At 44.1% G+C, this 22,513-nt stretch overlaps 1 protein-coding gene across 1 annotated transcript in view; it reads right to left on the reverse strand.

Annotated features, from left to right (window-relative positions):
- FBXL4 (F-box and leucine rich repeat protein 4) overlaps window positions 1-22,513 on the reverse strand; it is a 207,489-nt gene that overhangs the window by 171,202 nt on the left and 13,774 nt on the right. Inside the window, exons 3-5 of the mRNA XM_069235535.1 lie at window positions 21,532-21,677; window positions 5,149-5,240; window positions 4,962-5,060 (exon numbers count right to left, since the gene is read on the reverse strand). The gene's annotated coding sequence lies outside the window, so the exon portion shown is untranslated. The remainder of the gene's footprint in view (window positions 1-4,961; window positions 5,061-5,148; window positions 5,241-21,531; window positions 21,678-22,513) is intronic.

Consider the following 22,513-nt stretch of genomic DNA (forward strand, 5'->3'; position numbering starts at 1 on the left):
AACAACAATAAGCTTAACCACTGATCGGACGGAGACCAATTCATAGAAATTCACTATTAAGTCTGACCCCTCACACATTATCTCCAACGATTCATTAAACTGATTTAAGTAAATTGTCCTGTGCGACCACCTAAAAGAATGTTCATAGGCCTGCATTATCGGAATTGAAATTGGAATGAATGAAACTGCTCTTGTGTACTTGGAACACACATTGTTGGTACATCAGCTTGTCTGACCTCCTTAAGATCTCAAGCTGAATAAAGATTTCCAGGGAATGAGCATTGCCACCGAAATGAAGAACCACCCTAGGGGAGAGTACATATATATATATATATATATATATAGAGATATATATATCTATATATAGACATATATATAGATATATATATATATAGAGAGAGATATATCTATATATATATATAGATATCTATATATATATATAGATATATCTATATATATATATATATATATATATAGATATATCTATATATATATATAGATATCTATATATATATATGAGATTGTTATAGTAATGATGATTCAAGGAGAGCATATACTGTTGTGATACACATTTTCACCACATGTGCTGCCACATAAAGAAAGTGATAGGGGAACTGCCCAATCCAACTCAGACATGTGATTCAACACTATCCTCCTAACCTAGGGCTACCCACCCAGGCCCCTCAAGCAAGTAACATGTCATTAAGACTAAACCACTCATGCCCTTCAGCACTGCTCATCATCTTAAATTGATCCTGAAATACCAAACATAATCTAGGTTACCATGATCCATAGTCACACTTCTGAACAAGTTGCAAAGCACCCAAGATCATCGTAAATAACTCCCACTTAGCATTAAAAACATGCACCTAATGTATATGAAAAGATCATACAGGTGACACAGAACTGTTTTTGTTGGATACTGCTACTTCAATCTGCATACCTATGCAAATAGACTTTTAAATCTCATTGAACGACTGACCGTGTGTTAGAGATGTGACACTCACTTATCAGCAGTTACAGTCATAAACTCAAACTGTACCTCATTTGAGCATGACAGTGCAAAACACTCCGTGCTCTAACTCTTCTTTCAAACCCTCATTAATAAGACCCTAAATCAAAATACAATATTGCATTTAGCAAGGAAACGAGAGAACTTACCATGTTCATCGAAACTCTATAGCAGAGTTATACTCCTTAGGTGATGCACCAGCTCCTCCGAGGAGATGCAACAGAGGATATCTGTCATGTTTGTGACAGTAACTCGTCCACCAAACTCTACATCAGGCCATTAGTGTCTAGATTTCATCCAAATTATGTTACGACCCCCATATTCTGCAAATCATACATTTAAAATGGTAATCTGCTGTTGCATCATAACCAAACGTCAAGCCCAAATCCTTGATGGACCACAACCTGTTCACATTCTCTGCTACTTCAGAAAGCAACCACACAAAAATTAAGCTTCTGAAGACCAAACTAACAATGAATAAGCCGCACCAGCTACTAATGCAGAAGATCTTTTACCCTACAAAAGGGCAATAGAACTACAACTATTAGGCCCCTTCAACTCAAAAATAATCTACGCACCCATGTATGGTAACAATGGTCACTACAATAGAATGACAGTGGTGAAAGATTCCAAACAGCAACTGAAGAGAACACCACAGAGCACTATAGAAGCCAAAGACAATTATATAACAACGCAAAGTGAGGCAACTTCACAAATATTTTGAAGAAGTAACTGAGATGGAATCTTTAAAAGCGTGTTCCTGTCAACCCAGACCAACAGCACTACAAGAACAAGATGTCACTGTTTGACAATAGGCGTCTTAAAATAAGAGCTAACATATTGGACAGCCTCAAAGCTCTTCCCACTGACAAGATCGATGTTACTGTCATAAAGCTATTTTCATCTTTAATCACTGTGAGCAGCATAAACATTCTCAAAGCTGCTTGTAAACTTGAATAACTCTCTTGATCCTTGCTTGGCTTCTACAACAAAGGAAAGTTTGCTATCAATGGAACAACAGGCACTGGGAATTATTAATGCTTCATTCGCTAAGGAACAGTGCCGGAAACCAAAAACATACATTTATCACTCCTGCACTAAAGAACCAAAAGACTCCAACAAACCTAAGACCCATGCACAATCTGCTATTCATCAGCAAAAACATGCTGGAAAACACCACAACTGCAGACATGTTTTACACATTTCAGATCGAGGGGAAGAACAGACTACAATTTTTCAGTTCAGAAAAAAGTCTGCCCAACTTCCTTGACATTGCATTACAGGAGTTCTTACCATTAATCCCCAAAGGAAGTGGCATCACTGGGGTCAATCCAAAAGCATCTATAAACTATGACATAACAGTGGACCACATTCTCCAGCATCCATGTACACGGACATGACATCATCACAGCTCCAATCATCTACCTATACAGGCACTGACATCACTTTGTGCATCCTCCTTACTTCAGTCAACTTCTCAAGCTGGACCACAGCCTGGGAAGCCGCAGCTGAGGGCTGATACAGGCAAGAGTGTTAAATGTTTGAGCCAACAAGGTTCTTAAGCTAGAAACTTGGCTCCACCGCAACCATCAACAAGTTAAGAATTCATCATGTGCCTCACCATACACCCTACACTAACCACCCCTATAACCACACCAAGATCTAGAACACACAAATACTCACACAACATCCTTACAATAAAAAAAAAACAATGTCGTATACATCACACTAACCACCTTATACCCTAAAACTACAAAACTAGCACTCCAACACATGCTCAATAACACATACTCTACAGTATTCCATGCACTACATCTACCACTACTTTGACACTCTCTTCAGCACAGAATCATGACTCACCCCCCACATCCTGGATCATGGATCCTGGATCTCCTGGTCCCACATGAAGCTTCCCTTAGCCCTGTAATGGACTGATCACCTTGACCTGCCTCTCATACTGGTCAGCGTCAAATCAATGCAATGAATGCCTCAAGATCAATCAGTGCCAACCATCACATGCACATCAACCAATCAGGCTTGGGATTACACTAAAATTCACCAACATACAGACACAACACTATATTTGAAAGTCCCTTCTGATCCCGATATCCAACATCGCAAATATTACCTGCACCTCATTCAGACTTGGACGTCCAGCACCTACCTGAAGCTAAACCCCATCAAATGAGAACTGCAATTTGTTAATAATAAGCAAGAATTAGTTCAAACTTGCCTCAAAGACATGAACCCAAGTGGATTAAAACCCCACTTTTTGACAATGCCAAGTCACTCAGATGCACCCTGGACAACAACCTCATGCTCAAGGTACACATCTAGATAGTGGCAGGCAATTCCATGAATTTATGGCCTCCTTGCAGGCTTCCTACGAGCCACAGCACACCTCATCAAGGGCTCAAATAAATATAACCACATCACATTCATTCTGATGGAATACCACGGGCTCCTTTGCCACCCACAGCATCTTCAAATCTAGATGAATCCTCTATAAAGCCATCACAACAAGCAACCCCCACCTAAATTGCTGACAAGCTCACCATGTCCTGCAGATATGTAGCTCTCTGCACACCTGCAGCTTTATCAGACTGAACAAAGAGCAAACAAAACAAAAAAAACAGTCCCTCTATCCATGCAGGATCTGGAAAGACAGCCTTGCATCATTCGGAACTGCACCTGCCCTGCTGCAAATTTAGGGAAGAGCTAAAGACACACAGCTAAACCTTTCACTATGATGTAACAGCAGTCCACATTTGTTATTAAAAGCAGCTGGCACTTCAATTGTATGTGGACTTTATCTCTCACAATGTACAACACTGCACTGCCTTTTGGCTAGGTTTGCAACTTACAAGTACCACACAAATGCATACTTTTCAACATAGTCACTGCTTATAATATGGTGAATACGCTGCTGGAGCATCTGGACTAAATGGGCCACAATCAGAGACACAGCACTTAATGGTTTACAACTGGTTCTCTAAAACTCAGGTCAAAAAATTAGAATGAGCTCATCCGCACCATCCATGAAACAGATTTAATGTGGGAGTCGCACAGGGATCTGCACTGCCTCTTTTACTGTTAAACATTTATAACATCATCAGCCCAAATTTTAGCTTGGAACGCTTTCTTTTAGCACAGGCATTTGATGGCAAACTGCACCAAAGCAATCAGCATGTACGTCTACTGCTTGAATCTTCATTGCTGTGCCTATCCTACCTACCCTTTAACTGTACTGTCCTCTATGGTGTTTTTTCAGATTGCGTAAACTCCATATCGGACTCATTAACCATGAAGTACAGGTACACAATCTTCAGTAATCTTGAATACAATAATTGCCAGCTCAAGTCTTGAATGATCACGAGTATAACATCAATCAGCCAACACATGCTTTGTCCCTTATATATACTTTTTCCAAGACTGCATGATGTATAAAAATTGAAGAATAGAAGAGCAGAAAATGATCCATAAATATGATGCAACAGAAGTAAAGTAACATATGCACAGTCAGCAAAAATCCAAAAGCATCCCATTGTGCATCTCAAGAAACAGTTCATGCAACCAAGGTGAAACAAACGATTGTACATAAGAAAATAGATAGTCTCATAAAAAACGCAGAAGTGCATATGAAAGGGTATAAACCAGAAGAGCCAAAGAACTAGCCAGAAGTACAGCCAGCAGGGTTATGATGCCAAAAGTCACGAATTTTAACCACATATGATAAGGGAACATAGATTATAAAGGTCTGAGGTAAAACAGTAAGAAAAGATGAATACTAGCATATAACACATGGCAGAATCTGTCAAATCCATTTGCTTTGATAAAAGATGTTAACGTAAGAAGTACGCCCTTTAAGAGTACCAAGAAGAAAATTATTATAAAAGCAGAATGATGGAAAGAGGTATTAGAGATGCGGATATATAACTGTTTTACTTACTGAGTAAGGGACTGGAACCTGCAGTAGCAGATTATGGCTAATGTGATGGCTCATCGATGGTGATGAATTGAGGTCTCCAATAACAGGCAATGTACTAATCTGGAAGAGAGCAAAAAGATATTGGTGAAAAGGAAATGGCACCAACTGCTGTAAGACTTATGTGGACTAGCCATAGGGAAATATTTACCTGGATCTGCATGGTTGTTGCCCAGGTTATATTTCATTTAAAGGTAGTGGTCCATGATAAGAGCTGGAAACGAGGGACAAACTTCTCAAAGTCTAAAAGGATGGGTAAACGTATATATATAATAAATGTAATAATTAAAAAAAATATATAGAATAATATACATAGTGACATGAACATTAATCAACTAGCAAACAGTAGTGTCCTCATGGAAGCTGGCAGAGTAGTTTTTATTTTAAGCAAGAACATTTCTGTAAATAGAGAGCATAGAATGTTATGGAAGTGAATAGTCAGTTAAACAGTCAGTTAAAAATATAAGAGTTAAAATAATGAGGGTGGACCTTAATCTAATGTATAGGTTAGGAGCCAGCTAGAGGGTTGTTAGAAGGATGTGCAATGAAAATGCTAATAACCATGAAGAAGTAAGGTGTCTAAATATATGAAAGAGGTTGAAATAAACACAAATAGTATGAAGGGGCGGAGAAGGGTTGCATCCAACATGGCCGCACTCTGCCAGCCCAGGACCGCATTATGGTTCAAACCATCCCTGTGAAGGTGCTAGAACCTAAAAAATACAATGGAGAACCCATGGAGCAAAGTGACGCAAGAAAGGGGTACCTGGTGGCTGTACGAGGGCAAGCAGAGACGTTCAGTGCTGCAGAATATAGGCCCAAAGGCTGCACGTTCCTAACTTGATGTTTCCGATCTGCTGAAAGATGCCTTTCAATTCTGATAGAATGCCATGGGGCAGATGCCCTCAGCTTTTGCCAAGACCCAGCTGTGGGCTTGCTCGACTACTTAGAAAATGTGTTATCTTCACCATATTCACCTACAGTTGAAGAAGGTAATAGCTTCTGGAGACAGAAGGCTCTTTCACAGGTCACTGGAGCAGAGGCTCACAGATGGGGAGAGGTGGCAGCAGATGATACGGCCAAACATTCACAAAGAGGTGGCCACACTTGCATCAACCACAGGCTAATCGAGAAGATATACTTTACATACCTATCAATGCCCGCTAGCCCTGACCCCTCCCTTTCCTCCCCCCAGGCTAGCAAACTGCTGACACACACTTACAAAACAGACAGCATTACAGACTAGACTTTGGCCCCAATATGAGCAACCCAGGTCGAGGGCTGAAATACTAGCCGCATGACTCAAATGCAGTTGAGGGGAAAACACACACATCACCTAACACTGTGGCCCTCTCTCTACCAAGACTGCAACATGCTACTCCCTGGCTTTTCTAGCCTCATAAACAAATTGCTGCTGGTGAATCTGACTGAGCTTGGCAGGAGGTGAGGCACCACAAGCATAATATGGCATGTCCCCAACCACCCTTGTTCACCTCAAATATCCAAAGGCAAATCCTCACGCCAATTTCTCTTCGCAGTAATGGTGGAGGGTAGATCAAGGCCAGTTTTGGGGAAAAAAAAGTCTGACATTACATTGGAACCTCAGAAGATAGAACATCCATAAAAACTATGACTGACTCAGTACATGAGGGCCCCAGAGAAACAAACAATGAACTACCTTGGTCTTTCCAAGCCTGACTGGATGGGACAGAAGATAATGTCCTAGCCCTTGAAGATCACATGGATAAGGTTAACAGGGGACCAGATCTTGTTCAAGTACTCTGGTCGGTGCATAATACGCTTCTGGAGGTAGAAGATCAATGCCTCAGGAATAATGTCTGTTTTTATGTATGCTCCAGAAATTCCTGAAGTCTTTCTTTCCAGAGCTTACAGGCCTTCTCTTTGCTCCTCATACAGAATTTCAACAGGTATAAAGAATTCAATCAAGAACCAGTGAACACATAGGCAATAATTGTTGCTTCTTGCGCCATCAACAGGCCAGACAGGTAATCTCTGCAGCATAACAGCACAATGGGCCCCTTCTTTATAAATATACAAAAACTATGTGACAACCGATTTCTCTCAAGAAACCATGGTCAAGAGGAAGAATACATTTCTGGCACTGCAACAGTCACTCCGTCAGTGGACCGTTCTTTATGGATTACAGGAGCCAGCCATGATGTCAATTATCATGAACAGCAAACATAAGGAATTCACCGAAACAGAAGACCTGAAACAATTAATTGCAAAGGGGGAGTGCCCTGGGGACGCATGGAGCCAATTGGGTGCTTCTGAGCTCCATTGCTCATGGCCTGCAGAGTTATTGTTTCTACCATAAGGGGGTGCTTCAAGGGTGAAAACTTAACAAGGGGACACGTGGGAGCTGGTAGTACCTGATGTGATACTCAGAGTCATGAGGAACTACCCTAGCGGTCAGGAGAGGTGAAGAGGGCACAGGTGACCTCCACCGATTCATCTCCCCCAGCTGCCCAAGGAAAGGGGTGCAGTTGGACAGCAGGTCCCAGACTGGTAGAGCAATGGGCACAGGAAGGCAGCCTTGGACAACGAGCCAGCACACAGCCTGACCCCCAGCAATGTGAAGGAGGTGAGGGATTGAGGTGCTTGTGCCTGGTGGGGGCAGTTGGCATGGCCCTCTCGGGACCGGCATCTTTGTCTGCCCATTCCCGCCCTGCGGTGTGGCCAAGGAGCCAGGTACAGCTTGAGAAGGGTGGGTGGGAGGGGTCTGTGCTGGCTTTCGGATGGACGCTACAGCAGGAAGCAAAGTGGGGTGGCCATGGCCTGCGACTGGAAGAAAGGTCCCCAAACTGAAGGAACCTCTGAGGTGCCCTTTGGTAACTGCCTCCCCCTACCCCACCTAACCAGAGACATAGGAGGCAACAGAAGTGCACGACTCATTTCACACAGGAGGGGCTCAATTGACGATCTGAGGCCAGCAGGGAGGTGGCGGCAAGGTCTGGAGCACTGGCCACATCCAAGGCAGGACGAGGGGGAAGCAGAGGTGATCACTACTGTAGGACACAGCTGGCACGGAGCCAGGCCCTTGAGCACTGAGGATGGTCCGCATCAACGTGCCGAAACAGGTGCAGTTAGAGGCCAAGTCCGAATGCAGGATGCTATGGGAAGCCAGATTCAGGAAGTCACTGATGAGAGTCAGGAGGCTCCTACAACAGCGATCTTGACAGCCATCAAGAATACCAAAACAGTTCAAGATTGATTTGGTGGCCCAGGAGGTGAACCTCCTCAGAAAAGGGCACAAGAAGCTTTAAGAAGGAGGAAGCACTAATGCAACTGACACCTAAGGTGAATAGTGAGGGCAGAAGAGCTGGTCCAGAAGGACCATGGTTGCCTCTGTAAATTTAAGTGTAATTTGGGGGCTTTGGAAGCACACGGAGGTGGACACCTGGAAGGCCACGGAGGGGGAGGGATGGGAGACTGGCAATGGGGTGGGTCCGGTTTGGCTGAGCTCTGGACCAATGAGCAGATGACTGAGTAGAGAGAGGCCCTCACTCTTTGGTTGTGTGCCTGTGGAACACACAATGTGGTAAACATGATATACTGATGATGGTATGTGAATACGGGCTGTGTATTACAAAGTATATGTACAAAATAACTGTTGGGCCACCACATGCAGTGCACTGTATGCTGTATTATTGAAAATGCCAAGAAAAATATATTTTTTTAAATCATTGCAAAAATTGAAACCCCCGGGTTGGATCTATCAGAGCCCCTTGTTGACTCAACTACATCACCAATATATACTAAGTGCTTCCAGACATACCCATAACACAGATTCTCAAGATAATATGGCATCAGAACAATTCAGTCTGAAGCAGTGGCAAAGAAAGGGGGAGAAAGAGACAAGAGAAAAACATTAAAATTTACTCAAAGAGCCCAAATCCCAAACTCCCCTGGAGGTTTGACTCCCTGCCTGTGGAGGGGTTAAGCTTGTGTGGCGGATGTAGATCTTCCTGTCAAGGACAGTCTGGTAAGATATGCCCAGTGTGACCATAATCACTGCCAAGATAGTGAAATTGTCATAAACTGCTTCCTCAACAAAAGGGCTATAGAACTACTGGGCTGGATATCATAACACAAAAAAGACTAGATGTTCCTCTATATGACACCTAAAGCTCAAATTGAGACAATAATTGTAATTATAATATTGCCAGAGACCAGTGTTCATTCAAAGGCGGCATGAAGATGCTGGGTAAGCTCTGTAATGGAGAAAAGACCGCCCATACAAAGTTGTTGGTTGTAAATTACCCAAGATGTTCTCTTAATTCGAGTGTTGTATCTTTAAATTCTGCAAAAGACTTGGGGTACACCCCGTCTTCTTTCCCCTTTCTCCTTTCTCTGCCCTTTGCTCTTTTCATCTTAAATAGACTTTTGCTTTCTCTCCTCATCCACATCATATGTCATACATATCACGGTCTACAATCCCAACCAATATATACAATATTGATGGTCCTCAGAACAAGATGTATTTGATTATCGGCAACACAGCCAACTTGCTGCAAGCTACATGTACAGGTAAATATACCTTGTTTCTCCGTGACAGACTGTACAAATTAATTTCAGTGGTTACTTGATATGAATACGTTTATGTTGTCGGTCTTATGTTTGTCCTGTATGATACCAGTCAGAAAAAAACGGTAAAATAAATTGAGATATGAGTTATTCATAAACAGAAAAAAATCAGAGGTCTTAAAATTTGAATCTCAAGACTCTTTGAGAACATGCGCTTGATGAGACCACCCATGGCACACAATGAAGTGTTTTGATGAACATTAGATAGACCTTTGGATTACATGTGTCTTGTCTGTCTTGAGTATAATGCATAAACAATGCCGATCCAACTGAATGAAACGTTTTAAATGACTAGAGACACTGGTCATTAGAGAATAAATGAGACTCATGAATTAGAATCTTAGAGATCCTTTGTCATTATATCACTGGACTAATTGCCAGAGACAGTAACAAATCAAACATAAGAGCAAGTTATTAGTTGTTTTTTTTTACAGAGAAGACTACAATTGTTAATATTTGTCCATAATGATTATCTTGAAGAGTTTGATTAAATGGAAGCATCCAGTCATTGACACCCAATGAGGTCAGCATTAAGCTTAAATAGGGTGATTAAGGTTACTACATAGTTAAGAGTAGTCACTCATGTATACCATATATAGTGGTGGCAAGCACATATGATGTTGCTATATATGAACAGAGTATCTTTGAAGGACTGCAGTGAAGACATTGATATATTTAGGGCTGAAGGGTTTCACATCAGTGGATGAGATTGTTTTTGGTCTGCAGTGATCACTAATGTGGAAGTTTGAGTCCCTCACCTCTGGGTCTTCTTTTTATTAATTTTAACAAGACTATATTGTTATCTCATGCCCATTTCATGTTATTTGTATCATACAGGTTTTGTTATTGCAATACTATCAAGTAGGAGAGCCATAGGCCTCATTTTTTCACATACTCTTCTGCAATTAGGAGGGGACGGTTAGGAGCCCTGATGAATGCCAAGTGACACTTTCGGGCAATAATTTATTTTCAGCTGAAACATGCTGGCAGAATGGGATGTTGAAACCATTGTGTTTTCATAGGACATCTCAATTTTAATTTTTAATCATGATATGGGTACTCACTGAATAAAACTATCCAAGGTACACCCATAATCATGTTCACTTTCGCTGGATCCCTGCATCCACCCAGAATACTATTACATTAGAGCTTCCATTTTGGTTGAGCCCATTCAGGTGTTATTTACCCATCTGTACAAGGGGAGACACCAATGATAAAATATCCCACCATTTGGAGTGGAGGGTGAGGTGTCTTCTTCTAACGTTTTAATACCTGTGGAGGTTAGTGGCAATCAAAAAAATAGAGGCACTAAAGGTCCCTGATCCCTCCCAACTTGTGGTGTAGAGATTAGGTAAGGATCCTAACCAATACCACAGCTATGGCCCAATTTTTCTAACTCATTACAGATCTGGACATATTATCTAGAGTGCTTATGAACTGGCTAAAACGTGTTTACCCAGCCTTATTCATGAATCCCAAGTATGCTTTGAGCTTGGTTGATTCTCAAGGCACCATGTGTGGTTATTGACCAACATAGTATGGCAGGTGAGGAAAGACCAGGAGGACAAGATATTGCTGTCATTAGACACCAAAAATGCAACTGACATGGTTGAGAGGGGATATTTATTTTATACACTTGAAAGTGGAGGGATAGGACCAAATTTCTTGACAAAAATAAAAGGCTACATACAGACATGAGCACACAAATAGACAGTGGAAGGGCAAATGTCCTAGACTTTCCTTATCCACTGTAGGACGAGACGGGGTGCCATATCTCCCAACTTTTGTTTCAACTGGTCTTAGAACCATCAGCAGCTACTATTAGACAGACAAATCAAATACAGTCAATAGAGAGCGGAACTTACGAAAGTTTTCTAGCCTTGGGAATTGTCCTTGGAGTCATGTATGAATAAAATTAATAAAGAAATTATAAAAAAAATGAAACCTAATTGTTATGTTAGTACAAAATAGACAGGGTAGGTAGATAGAAAATGTACACTTAAAATGCATAATTATGTGAAAGTATTTATAAAGGCTGATCTAACTGTCCTAAATATAAGAGGAAGATAAGTAAAATTTAAGGCTACAGATTATCTCAAGAATTAGCTCAAAGCAGCTTCAAATTGAAATTCCAAATATTAGACAGAAGTACTGTATCTGTCAGGGGTGGGGTATTTACTTTACAGTACACTAGTAAAAGTGGAGCTGTATGTTAGTCATGCAGAATGTGTAATGCATGCCATAGCTTATTTAAAATGAACATTGGAAGTGATGTGTGACACCAGTTATGTGTAGCAAACATAACAGCATTAGTGGTCACCATATTGTAATGGTTTGGAAAATGAAAATTATATTGATATGTGTATCAATAGGAAGTATGTGGTTGGAGCTGCGGAGACTGGAGACAACTGCCTGGTCACAAGTGGGGGAGGAGTGCCTGGCCTGTGATCGGGGCCACTGTGATCGGGGCGCAGGGCCTCTGCCTGGCGGCAGCTCCACCTTTGAGCACCGGCCCCGAAGACATGAGGTGAGGGAGGGCAGGGGTCCGGTAGCTTGGTGGGGTGACCTTTTCCCTGGCACCGCCTGGGTTTACTTCATAAAGGTTCTCATAAATGCTGCTGCATGCTGCTCATACTTGGTGGGCCTGCGGGAGACCCCATTTCTGGAGCGGGGGGCAAGCACTGCTGGTGGAAGGAGATTTCCTCATGTCCAGAGGAGCCTCTACCAATTTAGCGCCTAGATCATGCCACATGACACTGTGACCGCTGCCCTGCCTGGAACACCCCCAGGGATGCCTCGCCAGTGGACCCGCCCCTGGTTTTGCTACATTGATTCTTCCCTGCACTGTTTGGTTCACACATTCTCTCCCCGCACAATACACTAAAGTATAATGAGTATGCTTAGTTTGGGCAAATTGCCAGTTGCAATGGGCTCCCCATATTGGGTCACCTTTCTTCTCCAGTTACTGTTATTTTCCTTCACCACTCTTTCCCTTACACCCTTCACACATAGGTGGACTAGCGCCTGAGGCACAGTCAGAGAGACTACAAAGTGGTCACTCCTCCCCCCACACTCATACCGCACTCCACTCGTCATGACTTCAATCTCTGACATTCAATATCTTACCCTTAACATAAGTGGCATGCACACTGACCGGAAGCGTTATGCTGTGTATTCCTATATCAATAGACAAAAGGCACAGATAGCTTTCCTGCAAGAAACTCACATCACTGCAGGAGAACTAGATTGCTTGTGCAAGCGCTGGGAACGTATACTTTGTGCCACAACATACTCAGCAGATGCGTGGGGTGAGTTAGTATGGGTACGCCCTGGGGTCCCCTTTCAGGAAACTCGCAGGGAAATTGACAGGAATGGATGCTTCGCCCTCCTGGAGGGCCGCCTGGATGGACGACCCATCCTCCTCAGCACCGACCAGGGGACCTTCTGGACTCCCTCTCAGCATCACTTGCCCATAATATGACAAATCCATGTACTCTGGGCAATGACTATAATTGTGTCTTAGACTTCACATTAGACAGGTCCCACCCTCTAGTGCATTCCCCCCCCCCCCTCCCCCACTTGCTCAGACAGACCGCTTTCACACCTCGGTGCACCACTGGATACTCACTGATGCATCGCGCTCTCGTCACCCCACATCCTGACAATACTCCTTTTACTCTATACCGCATAACCTTTATGTGCGCTTGGACAACTTCTTTTGCTCCCCCGCACTAGTGCCTCTAATCCAACACGCGGACTATCTTGGCCGGATAATTTCCGATCATTCTGCACATGTTAGTGATATCAGATGGATGCCTCCCCTGTCTTCCACACCCACCTGGAAGCTACTGCAAGACTGCCTCAAGAATCCGGCATTTCAGAAAGAGAGGAAGGTCTGTATTAAGCAATAATTTCTCTGACAACCACAATACAGACTCCAATAGGATGCTGGAGTGGGATGCCTTCACGGTGGTCGCTAGAGGAGCACGCATCCAGCAGATCACCAGAGTCCGCCGGATTCTCAAGAAGAACATAGAAAAAACAGAACGAGCCCTAGCGAATCTTAGCAAGGCGGCAGACGCCGATTGCCAACTCATCCCGCAGCTGGTGGATACCAGGTTGGCGCCCGCTGCTCTCCAAGAGAACCTGTGCCGCTATAATTTCATAGTGTACGCTGCTAGGTTCAACCAGGAGGGCAACAAACCCGGCCAAATTCTGGCATGGTTGGCTCGCCAGGGATCTATTCCTCGCCCTATCACTGAGGTCATAACGTCTGCAGGCATCACAGCTCGCGCACAGACTGATATACTTCAAGCCTTCTATGATTACTACTCAACCCTTTACAACGCGTCTCAGGATCCCACTTCGGAGCGACTGGATGAGTTCCTGACAGGCATCACACTTCCAAGGGTCTCAGCCTCCTCTAGGACATCACGCCCGGATATGTTAGGCAAGGCATCTGGGCTAGACGGTCTGCCCCTGGAATATTACCACACCTCTTCATCCCTTCTTTCACCCAGGTTGGCTGCAATGTATGGAGAGGCGCTCAACGGCGGGGAACTTCCTCACTCCCTGCTCGAGTCTCCCTTGGTCTTCATTCCCAAGCCAGACCTCACACAGCTAACCACATACCAACCCACTGCTATACTCGGGCCAACTACAAGATTTTAGGTAAGATTCTGGCCAATTGTTACGCTCAGATCCTCCTAGAACTAGCGCACCCAGAATGGCTTCGTTCCGGGTTGAACCACCTCTCAGAACCTTCACCGCCTCTTCCGTGTGCAAGAACAGATAAAGGGGCAATTCTTTCTTGCGGCTTGCCTTATATTAGACCTGGAAAAGGCATTTGATACCCAGACTTGGCTCTACCTTTTAGCTGTGCTGGCTCGCTTGACTGTGGGCCCCAAACTCCTGGCAAACACTAAATTACTAAACACTAACCCATTATCTCAAGCCCGCCTGGGCCACCTTGTATCGGCCCCCTTTTCGTTACTCTGCAGGGCGCAACAGGGCTGCCCGCTGTCTCCCCTAATGGTTACGCTTGTCATGGAGCCACTGGCCATTTTGTTGCGCAGGGAGGACCTGGGATGGGACATCCCCCGGCAGGCAGGACTCATGCAGTCTCCCTATACATGAATGATTTATTGTTCTATGTTCACGACATAGCGGCTTGACCTTACACTCATTTGTGACACTTTGTCAGAGTTCACCTCTACGGTGGACTCAAAGTTAACTGGGCAAAATCAGTCATTTATCCACTCCATCCCAGGCAAATATCTTGGGAAGCGTACTTTGGCGCCACCTGCCTTCACTGGTAAGATCAAGCACCACGGTACCTAGGAGTCCACCTCTACCACACTCCCTTAGACCTCTATTAGGGAAATCTCTGCAGAGTCCTGGCAAGCATTTGGTCCCAAATACAATTCTGGTGATCTGTCCCCTGGCCCCTATTGGCAAGACTGTTCAGGCAAAAATGGTGGCTCTGCCACGCCTCCTCAACCATTTTGCAAACCTCCCAGTTATTCCACTCAACTCCTTCTTCAATACACTCCTCAGCACCTTAATTTGGGGATCCGGATGCAGATCCCTGACAAAACTGCTGATACCGACTGACCAAGGGAGCCTCGAGGCCCAGTCCTTCGAGGCGTACTTCCTAGCAGCCTAGCTACAATGGTTATCGCACTGGACAGCTGGGCATTACCTTGACAAAGCCTCCACAGACACTGGTCCTTTTCTGGTCCCCACGCTCTGTTTATTCTTCCCAGGAACACAACCTACGTCCTCCTGGCCCCTGCAGGTGACGATAACGAGGGGTGATATGATCAGGATACATCACCTTACTCAGACAATTTCGCTTTACACCCCAAACCTACCCTCAGCTGCCATGCCCTGTGGCCGAAACTACTACACTGCGTGGGAATTACGGGTCTCAATTGACCATTCTCTACTTAATGTGGGTGACCTCTTTGCAGAATCCACTCTATCAGTTGGTTGACTTCTGCCGGGACAATACGTATTACATAGGCAACTTAGTCACACATTTGAGATTCTGAAGCATCTCGCAGGTTGACAGCTTGCAAGGCATCCAGTGCTACAGACCATACTGAATATGGGACGAGGCTGCCATCTTATCACCTGGCTGTATAGAGCTATCCGGGAACTGACGTCCACTCCACTAGATGCGATTCGCCACAAGTGGGAGTGTACTGCACGACAGAGAATGGAAACAAGCACTTGAATTTTCACAGTTGTCCTGAAATTCATGATTCAAAAACATCCAATTCATCACTCTGCATAGAGCCCACCTAACCCCTGCCCAGCTACATCGCTATGTTCCAGAAATGCAGTTTAGATGTCCCCGCTGTCAGGCCACAGACACTGAGCTCATGCACATGCTGTGGTCGTGCCCAGCCCTCCAGGATTACTGGTCCACCATTCAAGCAGTGCTGCATGAGGTCACGAGACTCCCAGATCTAAACACATGGAAGGCATGCTCCTTTTGCATATTCAAACTCAAAAAACAAAACAAGGTACAGGCGCCATTTGCAGCTCTGACCTTATTACTGGCCAAGCGCACACTTACACTCCATTGGCGCTCGCCTGCGCCCTCTACTCCTACCTCCTCAACCCCACACGCACTTGTAACAGATCATAGGCACCATTTAACCGATTAAAGGACAAACCTGGCACATCGCAGAAGATCAGAAGTACCATCTGTTAAGATAACCGCACAAAATTATATGCTGAGCACCCTCTAATTGCGCCTATCACTGTGCCATGATTTGTCATGTGTTGCTGCTTTGTTACATGTAAAAACTCCAATAAAGACGGTTTAAAATAAATAAATAAAACATGCTGCCCCCTGCACCCCCCAACTTAGAAGGGATATTCCAGCCAGCCTGCCATCTCATGCTGCACGTTGTCGCAGTTTCTGCTGAAACTCTGCGCTTCCCCTTGGACTATGTGAAGGACTCACGGCAGACTAAGAGACTTCTTTTTTACCTCTGAACACAGGTATGGGGATTGGGCTTCCTTTCTGGTACAGAAGGATGGATTAGGGCTATCACTGCTATTTGCTCTCATGTAGAAACTTAGTAGTGTAGGTAGAGGCATTCGACACGCAACTGTGACAATATGGTGGTACTATTCCTGTGTTACAGTTTCCTGATCACTGCTGTAATAGTGTTGTATTTCATTATCCTCTTCATCTCAATTCATGCCTGTAAGGAAATGCCTCCTTGGCATGGTTGCCCCCTGACTTTTTGCCTTTGCTGATGCTATGTTTACAATTGAAAGTGTGCTGAGGCCTGCTAACCAGGCCCCAGCACCAGTGTTCTTTCCCTAACCTGTACTTTTGTATCCACAATTGGCAGACCCTGGCATCCAGATAAGTCCCTTGTAACTGGTACTTCTAGTACCAAGGGCCCTGATGCCAAGGAAGGTCTCTAAGGGCGGCAGCATGTCTTATGCCACCCTGGAGACCTCTCACTCAGCACAGACACACTGCTTGCCAGCTTGTGTGTGCTAGTGAGGACAAAACGAGTAAGTCGACATGGCACTCCCCTCAGGGTGCCATGCCAGCCTCTCACTGCCTATGCAGTATAGGTAAGACACCCCTCTAGCAGGCCTTACAGCCCTAAGGCAGGGTGCACTATACCATAGGTGAGGGTACCAGTGCATGAGCATGGTACCCCTACAGTGTCTAAACAAAACCTTAGACATTGTAAGTGCAGGGTAGCCATAAGAGTATATGGTCTGGGAGTCTGTCAAACACGAACTCCACAGCACCATAATGGCTACACTGAAAACTGGGAAGTTTGGTATCAAACTTCTCAGCACAATAAATGCACACTGATGCCAGTGTACATTTTATTGCAAACTACACCCCAGAGGGCACCTTAGAGGTGCCCCCTGAAACTTAACCGACTGTCTGTGTAGGCTGACTAGTTCCAGCAGCCTGCCACACTAGAGACATGTTGCTGGCCCCATGGGGAGAGTGCCTTTGTCACTCTGAGGCCAGTAACAAAGCCTGCACTGGGTGGAGATGCTAACACCTCCCCCAGGCAGGAGCTGTGACACCTGGCGGTGAGCCTCAAAGGCTCACCCCTTTGTCACAGCCCAGCAGGGCACTCCAGCTTAGTGGAGTTGCCCGCCCCCTCCGGCCACGGCCCCCACTTTTGGCGGCAAGGCTGGAGGGAACAAAGAAAGCAACAAGGAGGAGTCACTGGCCAGTCAGGACAGCCCCTAAGGTGTCCTGAGCTGAAGTGACTCTAACTTTTAGAAATCCTCCATCTTGCAGATGGAGGATTCCCCCAATAGGGTTAGGATTGTGACCCCCTCCCCTTGGGAGGAGGCACAAAGAGGGTGTACCCACCCTCAGGGCTAGTAGCCATTGGCTACTAACCCCCCAGACCTAAACACGCCCTTAAATTTAGTATTTAAGGGCTACCCTGAACCCTAGAAAATTAGATTCCTGCAAACTACAAGAAGAAGGACTGCCTAGCTGAAAACCCCTGCAGAGGAAGACCAGAAGACGACAACTGCCTTGGCTCCAGAAACTCACCGGCCTGTCTCCTGCCTTCCAAAGAACTCTGCTCCAGCGACGCCTTCCAAGGGACCAGCGACCTCTGAATCCTCTGAGGACTGCCCTGCTTCGAAAAAGACAAGAAACTCCCGAGGACAGCGGACCTGCTCCAAAAAGACTGCAACTTTGTTTCAAGGAGCAGCTTTAAAGACCCTGCAATCTCCCCGCAAGAAGCGTGAGACTTGCAACACTGCACCCGGCGACCCCGACTCGGCTGGTGGAGAACCAACACCTCAGGGAGGACCCCCGGACTACTCTACGACTGTGAGTACCAAAACCTGTCCCCCCTGAGCCCCCACAGCGCCGCCTGCAGAGCGAATCCCGAGGCTTCCCCTGACCGCGACTCTCTGAAACCTAAGTCCCGACGCCTGGAAAAGACCCTGCACCCGCAGCCCCCAGGACCTGAAGGACCGGACTTTCACTGGAGAAGTGACCCCCAGGAGTCCCTCTCCCTTGCCCAAGTGGAGGTTTCCCCGAGGAAGCCCCCCCTTGCCTGCCTGCAGCGCTGAAGAGATCCGTTGATCTCTCATAGACTAACATTGAAAACCCGACGCTTGTTTCTACACTGCACCCGGCCGCCCCCGCGCTGCTGAGGGTGAAATTTCTGTGTGGGCTTGTGTCCCCCCCGGTGCCCTACAAAACCCCCCTGGTCTGCCCTCCGAAGACGCGGGTACTTACCTGCAAGCAGACCGGAACCGGGGCACCCCCTTCTCTCCATTCTAGCCTATGCGTTTTGGGCACCACTTTGAACTCTGCACCTGACCGGCCCTGAGCTGCTGGTGTGGTGACTTTGGGGTTGCTCTGAACCCCCAACGGTGGGCTACCTTGGACCAAGAACTGAACCCTGTAAGTGTCTTACTTACCTGGTAAAACTAACAAAAACTTACCTCCCCCAGGAACTGTGAAAATTGCACTAAGTGTCCACTTTTAAAGTAGCTATTTGTGAATAACTTGAAAAGTATACATGCAATTGAAATGATTCAAAGTCCCTAATGTACTTACCTGCAATACCTTTCAAACAAGATATTACATGTTAAATTTGAACCTGTGGTTCTTAAAATAAACTAAGAAAATATATTTTTCTATAACAAAACCTATTGGCTGGATTTGTCTCTGAGTGTGTGTACCTCATTTATTGTCTATGTGTATGTACAACAAATGCTTAACACTACTCCTTGGATAAGCCTACTGCTCGACCACACTACCACAAAATAGAGCATTAGTATTATCTCTTTTTACCACTATTTTACCTCTAAGGGGAACCCTTGGACTCTGTGCATGCTATTCCTTACTTTGAAATAGCACATACAGAGCCAACTTCCTACAATGCCTTTTTACATAGAACGCACATGCTTCATTAAAACCTATTGAACCAAGTTGTCTTTACATGTATGAAACTTGTCTAACTGAGAGAAAGGGGTACAATCTGTTCTACCACAACTTCGCAGGAGTCTGAGTGTCATGCTATAGGCAGGCACAGTTCACTTTTCCTCTGGTACTGCTGAAGTGCTCCTAGCTAGCTGGAAGGGATAGGCGGACAGCTGTCACACGGTGTGGGATCAGACTCAGTCCCTCACGTTTAGTGGTAAGGCGACCCAAAATCCAGCAGTCTAGTTACTACAAAAGGAGTCCTATGACAGGTATAACTAAGAAAATTCTGTAGAATTTTTTGTTTTGTTTTTTATTTTTAGACAACATTTTCTCTCTTTTAATTAAGATGTGCACACTTAACGTGTAGTATAGAGTTCCAGGATGTCAGTTTCCTGTAAGATTTACTAGCTATTTTGGTTCAACATGAAGTATTCAAGAGAACAGTTACTATGTTGCAATATGATGTTGTAATTGTTACTTTCAAGTAAAAAATTCACACACAGCTTTATATTGGCAGTTCATAGAATAACTACATCATCTATGTAGCTGCCCCAGTATAGTACGTACTCTGTAAATATTTTGGGGATGGGGGTAAGAGGAAGTGGTTACAAATATGTAGCTCTTTTATGTGAAGACAGGCTTACAATGTAGTAAAATTAGTTCCCATAGCTACTTAATTTGTAATTGTACCAGCATTGCTCATATGTGAAAACATTGCTGCCCAGGATTAGCAAAGACATTCCTATTAGCATCCGAGTATGCTCAAGTAGAGTAGTTTGTCTATTAAATAAAAAGAGTTTGACAGTTTTTATGCCATATGTAGCTGGTATGCCAGTATACAGCGAGCAAACATCTAAGGTAACTATTCCTGTGCCAGTTGTTCGTTGTACTTCAGTCAGTTTGTTAAGAATGTCTAGTATCTCTGTTGTAACATTCTAGTTTGACAACTAAGGGATGTAGAAAATGTTCTACATATTCCGAAATTTTCTCAGTGGAGAAACCAATGCCGGCAATGAATGGTCTATCAGGTCGAGAAGGAACTGCCTTATGTATTTTATATAATGCATATATCACTGGGAATATACAGGCTATCCTAATGATATGTATTCCAGGTTGTTTTCATTCTGTAAGTTTAGTAGTACTGTACTACGCTGTGGTATTCATGGAGTCAGAATTGAGCTTTTCATATGCACATGCCAGTGTATCGGCTAATTATCTGTCAATTTGCATAATATAGTCAGCCCTATCCATAATGACAATTGTACCCACTTTATCAATCTCCTTTATGACAATGGTCTGGTCATCTTTTTGTGTTTGTAAGACCTGCCATTCATTTTAGGCAGGATATCTACACAGTAAGGGGGTATCTTTTAATTCTGTCTTCTTAATGGACCAAAAGACTTTCATATTTTTTAATACTCTACTCTTTCTATTCACAGTGGTTTAAGAGATGTGATTTCAATTGTTGGCATTACAAAATTGTGTGCAACAGGATTTAGACAATTCCATTTAAAACACTGGCATTAAGACACACAGAACAATGTGTTCCTTTTCTCAGCATTCCTAAAGTTCCTTCCATTGCATAAAAAAATAGGCCTTTCTCACTTCCTCACATAAGTCATTACGGTGATATTAATGAAAAAGAGCATTCAAATATCCCAGCAAAATAACGTTCACAATGAATAGACAAGACCATTTGAAAATTCTGAAAGGAGTCTAAAGCCAACATCTACTCCCTCGAATTGTATTAACAAAATGCAATACATTTAACGCTGCATGGCTTACAATTTGACAGCTATATTTACCCTACTATTACCCAACTATTTGTATAGGTGAACAACATAAGAAAGTTGGAATTCCACAATGCCCTTGCAGCGATTTTAAGCTGTGAAGTTAAAATCAGCACAGGATTTAGCACCCTCCCTACAACCACTAACAATATCCATTCAGCTGGCCTGCTGCTGTACTTACCAGAGACAGAGCTGCTGTTTAACTTTGTCGCCAGTACTAGGCAAAGGTACTGCAGGTTCATGCTCCTGCACTGACACAGTTTCCTTGTAGAAGACAATACTGATGCACAGCTGCTCTATTGCCTCATTCAGGTAATCTACATCCACCTGGAAACAAACAGAGCACTATTAATGTTTATACCAATATGTTTGGGGCTAATATGTTCGGTATTACATGAGATGAATATTTTCTTGGTTGCATCTATATTTCCAAGCTGCAGGTTCTTAAGAGTTGACCATCAGCCTGTCTGTGGTGTCGTTTCCTAATTTGTAGCTTGGAACACAAGTGATGATACCTTAAGGTAACTACAAGTTCAGCTGCCAAAACCAGGGGATGCAAACGATTGTCAATGCATTTATATATGACCCGGATGAGGCGCTGAATCACTTTACACCAGGCAGCACGCGTTTCCAGTACCCAAAATTAGCAGATAATTCAGTAGTTATTGGATTTAGTCTTGCACTATCAAGGAGACCATTTCATACATTTACTCCAGCGTCTTAGTGGTGGATTTAATTAGTGGTAGTTAGGTTTGACCATTAGTGGGGGTGTGTGTGTTCTTGCTGACGATTAATGGGTTTAGTATTGAAGGTTATCATTTTTAAAGAAAGACAGGTTGTGATCTGTGAGATGAGTGGCTAATTACCAGAAAAACAATAACAGACATTAATGCAAATATACACATGACTTAGAACACATCATGGAGCGGAGGCATGCAAAGGGTTGAAAGTAAGGACAGGGTCATACATAGTCATATGGGCATATATTGGCTCCTAGATTGAAATAAAAGCAGAAGAACTGTTGAACTATTATGAGGGATGATACTCTCCATATATTTCTATTTGGGACTACAACATGTAGTGGCACCTGGTTGAGTACTTGCCTGATGCAAATTACGATAAATAGATTGGCCTATGTAACACATATAGAGGATGAGGAGAAT

This window comes from Pleurodeles waltl, chromosome 5 (assembly GCF_031143425.1).
Source record: "Pleurodeles waltl isolate 20211129_DDA chromosome 5, aPleWal1.hap1.20221129, whole genome shotgun sequence".
NCBI lineage: Eukaryota > Metazoa > Chordata > Amphibia > Caudata > Salamandridae > Pleurodeles > Pleurodeles waltl.